Raw genomic sequence first — 10,143 nt, forward strand, 5'->3', positions numbered from 1 at the left:
CTCTAACAACTTTGCTGCTATATCATATTTTTGCTGCTATATCATTATTGCTGCTATATAAGTATCAACATCGATTTTTTAATCCATATCATCAATGCTGTTATATTTTTATTATTGGTCCCGAAAACACGCTATTAACAAATTGCCATATATATTATTCCCACTAAGTCACATAAAACTAACTAATATGTGCAAATTCACAATTACTAATACAATGTACTTTATATTCCTATGTCCTATATGAAGTCACTATAAAGAAATTATGAACGGAAAACAGTGAACTCCAATTCTATGTATCTGAATCCGGAAAGATGGCCGTTTTCCAATGTTAAAGTCACCGAGATCCCCAATAAAATGGCCGCCGAACGGAGACAAAGATCCCACTCGAAACGCCAATACACACTGAAGCACTAGCCTGAGGTTGACGGACAGCTACTGCAGCCACTCGTCCGCAAAGCGGCAACAAACGGAAGTGGGGCAACCCAGAACATCCGCCAAAGAGAGGCGGAAGTCTCCCAGTTTACTGAACTATACACAAGCAGGAAGCGGGGCGAAAGTGACGTCCACCTGCCGGAAGTGGGGACGCGCATCCCTAAACTTCAATCATACGTCTTTTCCACTATTTAAATGATGTTTTCTATTTATTTTGCACTACTGTTAGCTAGATAGCATTAATTACATAAGCACCTTTAGAAGCAGATGCGATTTCTATACAAATCCACAACCTTAAAATTGGAGGCCACATCCCACAGGATGTGACCTCATAATTATTAGCACTAGGCATATACAGTATAAATAGAGCACCAGGCACATCTCTCCCTCACCCCTTGAAGAAGTCTCCTAGACGAAACGCATTGGGTACTGCCTGCTGACTCCTCCACCTAGCTAAGTCTTTCACTTTTATACTACCTTTTAATCCCCTCCCCATTTTTAGCGATACCACCTGTAGGCATTTTTTTGAAAAATCTCGCATTTTTTATTATTGTGTTTTTTTTCTATATAAATTGTATCTTACTGTTTGTTTTCCTAAATAGTGCTATTGTGCATTTTTTATATATATATAAAATAAACTCTTTTTTGCTATAAAGAGTACTTCTTGTAGTATATAGGTATCTGCTGTCGCTTACACCTCTATCCAACCAATTGCATTTGTTTTTGTGACACCCCTCACCAAGGTGTCCGTCTTTAGAGGCTAGCTGACACCCCTTTTTCTTAAAAGGGTTACCGGTATATACATTTTTCTCACCAGAATACTAAACAGTCTGGGACACAAGTGGCGCCATACATCTTCTTCTTCTTCTCTCTCTCTCTCTCTCTCTCTCTCTCTCTCTCTCTATATATATATATAGTAGTCACTATCTACTTATTTGATCAGCATATAAAGCAGAGAACATCATAGTGACTGCCCTATTATACAGAGAGCACCAGTAACTGGCATATAATTCAAAGAACCGAACAGTGACCACTTCATAATAAAGAACATCACAGTGGCTGCCATACAATACATAGAGCATCATAGTGACCACATTATGCGGAGAACCCCAGAGTGATCAGCATACAATAATAAGAACATTGTATTGACCACCATGCAATACATTGGACATTGCAGTGACCACAATATATTGTAGAAAACATTACAGTGACTTTCTGACATACAAAAAAGAGAGCAATGCAGCTACCAATATACAATACATATGGAATTGCAATGGCCATAAAGAAACACAGAAGGCTGATTAACCCCTTACCGACGCAGCATGTTTTTGCCTTCCTGACTTTTCAAATCTGACATGTATCACTTAAGTGGGGATAACTTTTTTTTGCTTTTACTTATCCCAGTGATTTTGAGATTGTTTTCCCGTGACACATTGTACTTTAAATTAGTGGTAAATTTTGGTCGATAACACAATGTATCATCATAGCATGTCAGCTGTTACTGTATAACACGATCTAGCACCATAGCATATATCAGCTGTTACTGTATAACACGATGTAGCACCATAGCATATATCAGCTGTTACTGTATAACACGATGTAGCACCATAGCATACTGTATGTCAGCTGTTACTTTATGACATGATGTAGCACCATAGCATATGTCAGCTGTTACTGTATAACACGATGTAGCACCATAGCATATGTCAGCTGTTACTGTATAACACGATGTAGCACCATAGCAAATATCAGCTGTTACCGTATAACACGATGTAGGACCATAGCATATATCAGCTGTTACTGTATAACACGATGTAGCATCATAGCATATATCAGCTGTTACTGTATAACAAGATGTAGCACCATAGCATATGTCAGCTGTTACTGTATAACACGATGTAGCACCATAGCATATGTCAGCTGTTACTGTATAACACGATGTAGCACCATAGCATATGTCAGCTGTTACTGTATAACACGATGTAGCACCATAGCATATGTCAGCTGTTACTGTATAACACGATGTAGCACCATAGCATATGTCAGCTGTTACTGTATAACACGATGTAGCACCATAGCATATGTCAGCTGTTACTGTATAACACGATGTAGCACCATAGCATATATCAGCTGTTACTGTATAACACGATGTAGCACCATAGCATATATAAGCTGTTACTGTATAACACGATGTAGCACCATAGCATATATCAGCTGTTACTGTATAACACAGGGTTACCGACTTTAAGATTCTCCTCTCCGGGAGAAGCCCGGAGAGGAGAGTTTCAGCAGCCGCTTAGGGGGCGGGGCTTACGAGTGACATCACTAAGCCCCGCCCCGTGTTGTTTAAGCAGTTAATTCAGTGATCTCCGTGGAGGGGGCGGGGCTAAAATGTCGCGATTGTGCCGTTTTAGCTCCGCCCCCTCCTCTGAGACCCGAGGATTGCGGCATTTTAATGCCGCAATCCGGGGGTCAGCAGGGGTCCCCCCTGAATCCGGGAGGGTTGCCCACCCTTCCGGGGGCCGGGAGGGGGTACCCGATTTTCGGGAGACTCCCGGAAATTCCGGGTGTGTCGGCAACCCTGGTATAACACGATGTAGCACCATAGCATATATCAGCTGTTACTGTATAACACGATGTATCATCATAGCATATGTCAGCTGTTACTGTATGGCACGATGTAGCACCATAGCATATATCAGCTGTTACTGTATAACACAATGTATCATCATAGCATGTCAGCTGTTACTGTATAACACGATCTAGCACCATAGCATATATCAGCTGTTACTGTATAACACGATGTAGCACCATAGCATATATCAGCTGTTACTGTATAACACGATGTAGCACCATAGCATACTGTATGTCAGCTGTTACTTTATGACATGATGTAGCACCATAGCATATGTCAGCTGTTACTGTATAACACAATGTAGGACCATAGCATATATCAGCTGTTACTGTATAACACGATGTAGGACCATAGCATATATCAGCTGTTACTGTATAACACAATGTATCATCATAGCATATGTCAGCTGTTACTGTATAACACAATGTAGCACCATAGCATATATCAGCTGTTACTGTATAACACGATGTAGCACCATAGCATATATCAGCTGTTACTGTATAACACGATGTAGCACCATAGCATACTGTATGTCAGCTGTTACTTTATGACATGATGTAGCACCATAGCATATGTCAGCTGTTACTGTATAACACAATGTAGGACCATAGCATATATCAGCTGTTACTGTATAACACGATGGTGCTATGGTGCTGTATAACACGATGTAGCACCATAGCAAATATCAGCTGTTACCGTATAACACGATGTAGGACCATAGCATACTGTATATCAGCTGTTACTGTATAACACGATGTAGCACCATAGCATATGTCAGCTGTTACTGTATAACACGATGTAGCACCATAGCATATGTCAGCTGTTACTGTATAACACGATGTAGCACCATAGCATATGTCAGCTGTTACTGTATAACACGATGTAGCACCATAGCATATGTCAGCTGTTACTGTATAACACGATGTAGCACCATAGCATATGTCAGCTGTTACTGTATAACACGATGTAGCACCATAGCATATGTCAGCTGTTACTGTATAACACGATGTAGCACCATAGCATATATCAGCTGTTACTGTATAACACGATGTAGCACCATAGCATATATCAGCTGTTACTGTATAACACGATGTAGCACCATAGCATATATCAGCTGTTACTGTATAACACAGGGTTACCGACTTTAAGATTCTCCTCTCCGGGAGAAGCCCGGAGAGGAGAGTTTCAGCAGCTGCTTAGGGGGCGGGGCTTACGAGTGACATCACTAAGCCCCGCCCCGTGTTGTTTAAGCAGTTAATTCAGTGATCTCCGTGGAGGGGGCGGGGCTAAAATGACGCGATTGTGCCGTTTTAGCTCCGCCCCCTCCTCTGAGACCCGAGGATTGCGGCATTTTAATGCCGCAATCCGGGGGTCAGCAGGGGTCCCCCCTGAATCCGGGAGGGTTGCCCACCCTTCCGGGGGCCGGGAGGGGGTACCCGATTTTCGGGAGACTCCCGGAAATTCCGGGAGGGTCGGCAACCCTGGTATAACACGATGTAGCACCATAGCATATATCAGCTGTTACTGTATAACACGATGTATCATCATAGCATATGTCAGCTGTTACTGTATAACACAATGTAGCACCATAGCATATGTCAGCTGTTACTGTATGGCACGATGTAGCACCATAGCATATATCAGCTGTTACTGTATAACACAATGTATCATCATAGCATGTCAGCTGTTACTGTATAACACGATCTAGCACCATAGCATATATCAGCTGTTACTGTTTAACACGATGTAGCACCATAGCATATATCAGCTGTTACTGTATAACACGATGTAGCACCATAGCATACTGTATGTCAGCTGTTACTTTATGACATGATGTAGCACCATAGCATATGTCAGCTGTTACTGTATAACACAATGTAGGACCATAGCATATATCAGCTGTTACTGTATAACACGATGTAGGACCATAGCATATATCAGCTGTTACTGTATAACACAATGTATCATCATAGCATATGTCAGCTGTTACTGTATAACACAATGTAGCACCATAGCATATATCAGCTGTTACTGTATAACACGATGTAGCACCATAGCATATATCAGCTGTTACTGTATAACACGATGTAGCACCATAGCATACTGTATGTCAGCTGTTACTTTATGACATGATGTAGCACCATAGCATATGTCAGCTGTTACTGTATAACACAATGTAGGACCATAGCATATATCAGCTGTTACTGTATAACACGATGTAGGACCATAGCATATATCAGCTGTTACTGTATAACACAATGTATCATCATAGCATATGTCAGCTGTTACTGTATAACACAATGTAGGACCATAGCATATATCAGCTGTTACTGTATAACACGATGTAGGACCATAGCATATATCAGCTGTTACTGTATAACACAATGTATCATCATAGCATGTCAGCTGTTACTGTATAACACGATGTAGCACCATAGCATATATCAGCTGTTACTGTATAACACGATGTAGCACCATAGCATATATCAGCTGTTACTGTATAACACGATGTAGCACCATAGCATATATCAGCTGGTACTGTATAACACGATGTATCATCATAGCATATGTCAGCTGTTACTGTATAACACGATGTATCATCATAGCATATGTCAGCTGTTACTGTATAACACAATGTGTTCCTCTCCACCCCCCTGTGCTTCTTTCACATATCTGCACCCTCCCCTATTTTCCTTTTCTGATCTTATACCTCATTTTCACCCTCTGAGCAAATAGGTACTCGGGTCCGAGAGGTTTTGGCACATGAAAAGATATTGCAGTCACACCACACTGGCAATGCCCAATCTCGTCCGATCTTGGCAGCCAAGCAGTGTTTGGGCCTGTCCAGTATCAGGACAGGAGACTACCTGAGAAGAACAGGTTCTGTAAGCACTCTAACAACTTTGCTGCTATATCATATTTTTGCTGCTATATCATTATTGCTGCTATATAAGTATCAACATCGATTTTTTAATCCATATCATCAATGCTGTTATATTTTTATTATTGGTCCCGAAAACACGCTATTAACAAATTGCCATATATATTATTCCCACTAAGTCACATAAAACTAACTAATATGTGCAAATTCACAATTACTAATACAATGTACTTTATATTCCTATGTCCTATATGAAGTCACTATAAAGAAATTATGAACGGAAAACAGTGAACTCCAATTCTATGTATCTGAATCCGGAAAGATGGCCGTTTTCCAATGTTAAAGTCACCGAGATCCCCAATAAAATGGCCGCCGAACGGAGACAAAGATCCCACTCGAAACGCCAATACACACTGAAGCACTAGCCTGAGGTTGACGGACAGCTACTGCAGCCACTCGTCCGCAAAGCGGCAACAAACGGAAGTGGGGCAACCCAGAACATCCGCCAAAGAGAGGCGGAAGTCTCCCAGTTTACTGAACTATACACAAGCAGGAAGCGGGGCGAAAGTGACGTCCACCTGCCGGAAGTGGGGACGCGCATCCCTAAACTTCAATCATACGTCTTTTCCACTATTTAAATGATGTTTTCTATTTATTTTGCACTACTGTTAGCTAGATAGCATTAATTACATAAGCACCTTTAGAAGCAGATGCGATTTCTATACAAATCCACAACCTTAAAATTGGAGGCCACATCCCACAGGATGTGACCTCATAATTATTAGCACTAGGCATATACAGTATAAATAGAGCACCAGGCACATCTCTCCCTCACCCCTTGAAGAAGTCTCCTAGACGAAACGCATTGGGTACTGCCTGCTGACTCCTCCACCTAGCTAAGTCTTTCACTTTTATACTACCTTTTAATCCCCTCCCCATTTTTAGCGATACCACCTGTAGGCATTTTTTTGAAAAATCTCGCATTTTTTATTATTGTGTTTTTTTTCTATATAAATTGTATCTTACTGTTTGTTTTCCTAAATAGTGCTATTGTGCATTTTTTATATATATATAAAATAAACTCTTTTTTGCTATAAAGAGTACTTCTTGTAGTATATAGGTATCTGCTGTCGCTTACACCTCTATCCAACCAATTGCATTTGTTTTTGTGACACCCCTCACCAAGGTGTCCGTCTTTAGAGGCTAGCTGACACCCCTTTTTCTTAAAAGGGTTACCGGTATATACATTTTTCTCACCAGAATACTAAACAGTCTGGGACACAAGTGGCGCCATACATCTTCTTCTTCTTCTCTCTCTCTCTCTCTCTCTCTCTCTCTCTCTCTCTCTCTATATATATATATAGTAGTCACTATCTACTTATTTGATCAGCATATAAAGCAGAGAACATCATAGTGACTGCCCTATTATACAGAGAGCACCAGTAACTGGCATATAATTCAAAGAACCGAACAGTGACCACTTCATAATAAAGAACATCACAGTGGCTGCCATACAATACATAGAGCATCATAGTGACCACATTATGCGGAGAACCCCAGAGTGATCAGCATACAATAATAAGAACATTGTATTGACCACCATGCAATACATTGGACATTGCAGTGACCACAATATATTGTAGAAAACATTACAGTGACTTTCTGACATACAAAAAAGAGAGCAATGCAGCTACCAATATACAATACATATGGAATTGCAATGGCCATAAAGAAACACAGAAGGCTGATTAACCCCTTACCGACGCAGCATGTTTTTGCCTTCCTGACTTTTCAAATCTGACATGTATCACTTAAGTGGGGATAACTTTTTTTTGCTTTTACTTATCCCAGTGATTTTGAGATTGTTTTCCCGTGACACATTGTACTTTAAATTAGTGGTAAATTTTGGTCGATAACACAATGTATCATCATAGCATGTCAGCTGTTACTGTATAACACGATCTAGCACCATAGCATATATCAGCTGTTACTGTATAACACGATGTAGCACCATAGCATATATCAGCTGTTACTGTATAACACGATGTAGCACCATAGCATACTGTATGTCAGCTGTTACTTTATGACATGATGTAGCACCATAGCATATGTCAGCTGTTACTGTATAACACAATGTAGGACCATAGCATATATCAGCTGTTACTGTATAACACGATGTAGGACCATAGCATATATCAGCTGTTACTGTATAACACAATGTATCATCATAGCATATGTCAGCTGTTACTGTATAACACAATGTAGCACCATAGCATATATCAGCTGTTACTGTATAACACGATGTAGCACCATAGCATATATCAGCTGTTACTGTATAACACGATGTAGCACCATAGCATACTGTATGTCAGCTGTTACTTTATGACATGATGTAGCACCATAGCATATGTCAGCTGTTACTGTATAACACAATGTAGGACCATAGCATATATCAGTTGTTACTGTATAACACGATGTAGGACCATAGCATATATCAGCTGTTACTGTATAACACAATGTATCATCATAGCATGTCAGTTGTTACTGTATAACACGATGTAGCACCATAGCATATATCAGCTGTTACTGTATAACACGATGTAGCACCATAGCATATATCAGCTGTTACTGTATAACACAATGTATCATCATAGCATGTCAGCTGTTACTGTATAACACGATGTAGCACCAGAGCATATATCAGCTGTTACTGTATAACACGATGTAGCACCATAGCATATATCAGCTGTTACTGTATAACACGATGTAGCACCATAGCAAATATCAGCTGTTACCGTATAACACGATGTAGGACCATAGCATACTGTATATCAGCTGTTACTGTATAACACGATGTAGCACCATAGCATATGTCAGCTGTTACTGTATAACACGATGTAGCACCATAGCATATGTCAGCTGTTACTGTATAACACGATGTAGCACCATAGCATATGTCAGCTGTTACTGTATAACACGATGTAGCACCATAGCATATGTCAGCTGTTACTGTATAACACGATGTAGCACCATAGCATATGTCAGCTGTTACTGTATAACACGATGTAGCACCATAGCATATGTCAGCTGTTACTGTATAACACGATGTAGCACCATAGCATATATCAGCTGTTACTGTATAACACGATGTAGCACCATAGCATATATCAGCTGTTACTGTATAACACGATGTAGCACCATAGCATATATCAGCTGTTACTGTATAACACAGGGTTACCGACTTTAAGATTCTCCTCTCCGGGAAAAGCCCAGAGAGGAGAGTTTCAGCAGCCGCTTAGGGGGCGGGGCTTACGAGTGACATCACTAAGCCCCGCCCCGTGTTGTTTAAGCAGTTAATTCAGTGATCTCCGTGGAGGGGGCGGGGCTAAAATGACGCGATTGTGCCGTTTTAGCTCCGCCCCCTCCTCTGAGACCCGAGGATTGCGGCATTTTAATGCCGCAATCCGGGGGTCAGCAGGGGTCCCCCCTGAATCCGGGAGAGTTGCCCACCCTTCCGGGGGCCGGGAGGGGGTACCCGATTTTCGGGAGACTCCCGGAAATTCCGGGAGGGTCGGCAACCCTGGTATAACACGATGTAGCACCATAGCATATATCAGCTGTTACTGTATAACACGATGTATCATCATAGCATATGTCAGCTGTTACTGTATAACACAATGTAGCACCATAGCATATGTCAGCTGTTACTGTATGGCACGATGTAGCACCATAGCATATATCAGCTGTTACTGTATAACACAATGTATCATCATAGCATGTCAGCTGTTACTGTATAACACGATCTAGCACCATAGCATATATCAGCTGTTACTGTATAACACGATGTAGCACCATAGCATATATCAGCTGTTACTGTATAACACGATGTAGCACCATAGCATACTGTATGTCAGCTGTTACTTTATGACATGATGTAGCACCATAGCATATGTCAGCTGTTACTGTATAACACAATGTAGGACCATAGCATATATCAGCTGTTACTGTATAACACGATGTAGGACCATAGCATATATCAGCTGTTACTGTATAACACAATGTATCATCATAGCATATGTCAGCTGTTACTGTATAACACAATGTAGCACCATAGCATATATCAGCTGTTACTGTATAACACGATGTAGCACCATAGCATATATCAGCTGTTACTGTATAACACGATGTAGCACCA

At 40.8% G+C, this 10,143-nt stretch overlaps 1 pseudogene; it reads left to right on the top strand.

Moving 5' to 3' along the window:
• The first annotated feature begins 5,839 nt into the window (after nt 1–5,839).
• On the top strand, nt 5,840–5,959 carry LOC146061902 (5S ribosomal RNA; annotated as a pseudogene).
• Nucleotides 5,960–10,143: the final 4,184 nt, after the last annotated feature.

This window comes from Crinia signifera, chromosome 2, assembly GCF_055691185.1.
Source record: "Crinia signifera chromosome 2, ASM5569118v1, whole genome shotgun sequence".
In the NCBI taxonomy this organism is placed as follows: domain Eukaryota; kingdom Metazoa; phylum Chordata; class Amphibia; order Anura; family Myobatrachidae; genus Crinia; species Crinia signifera.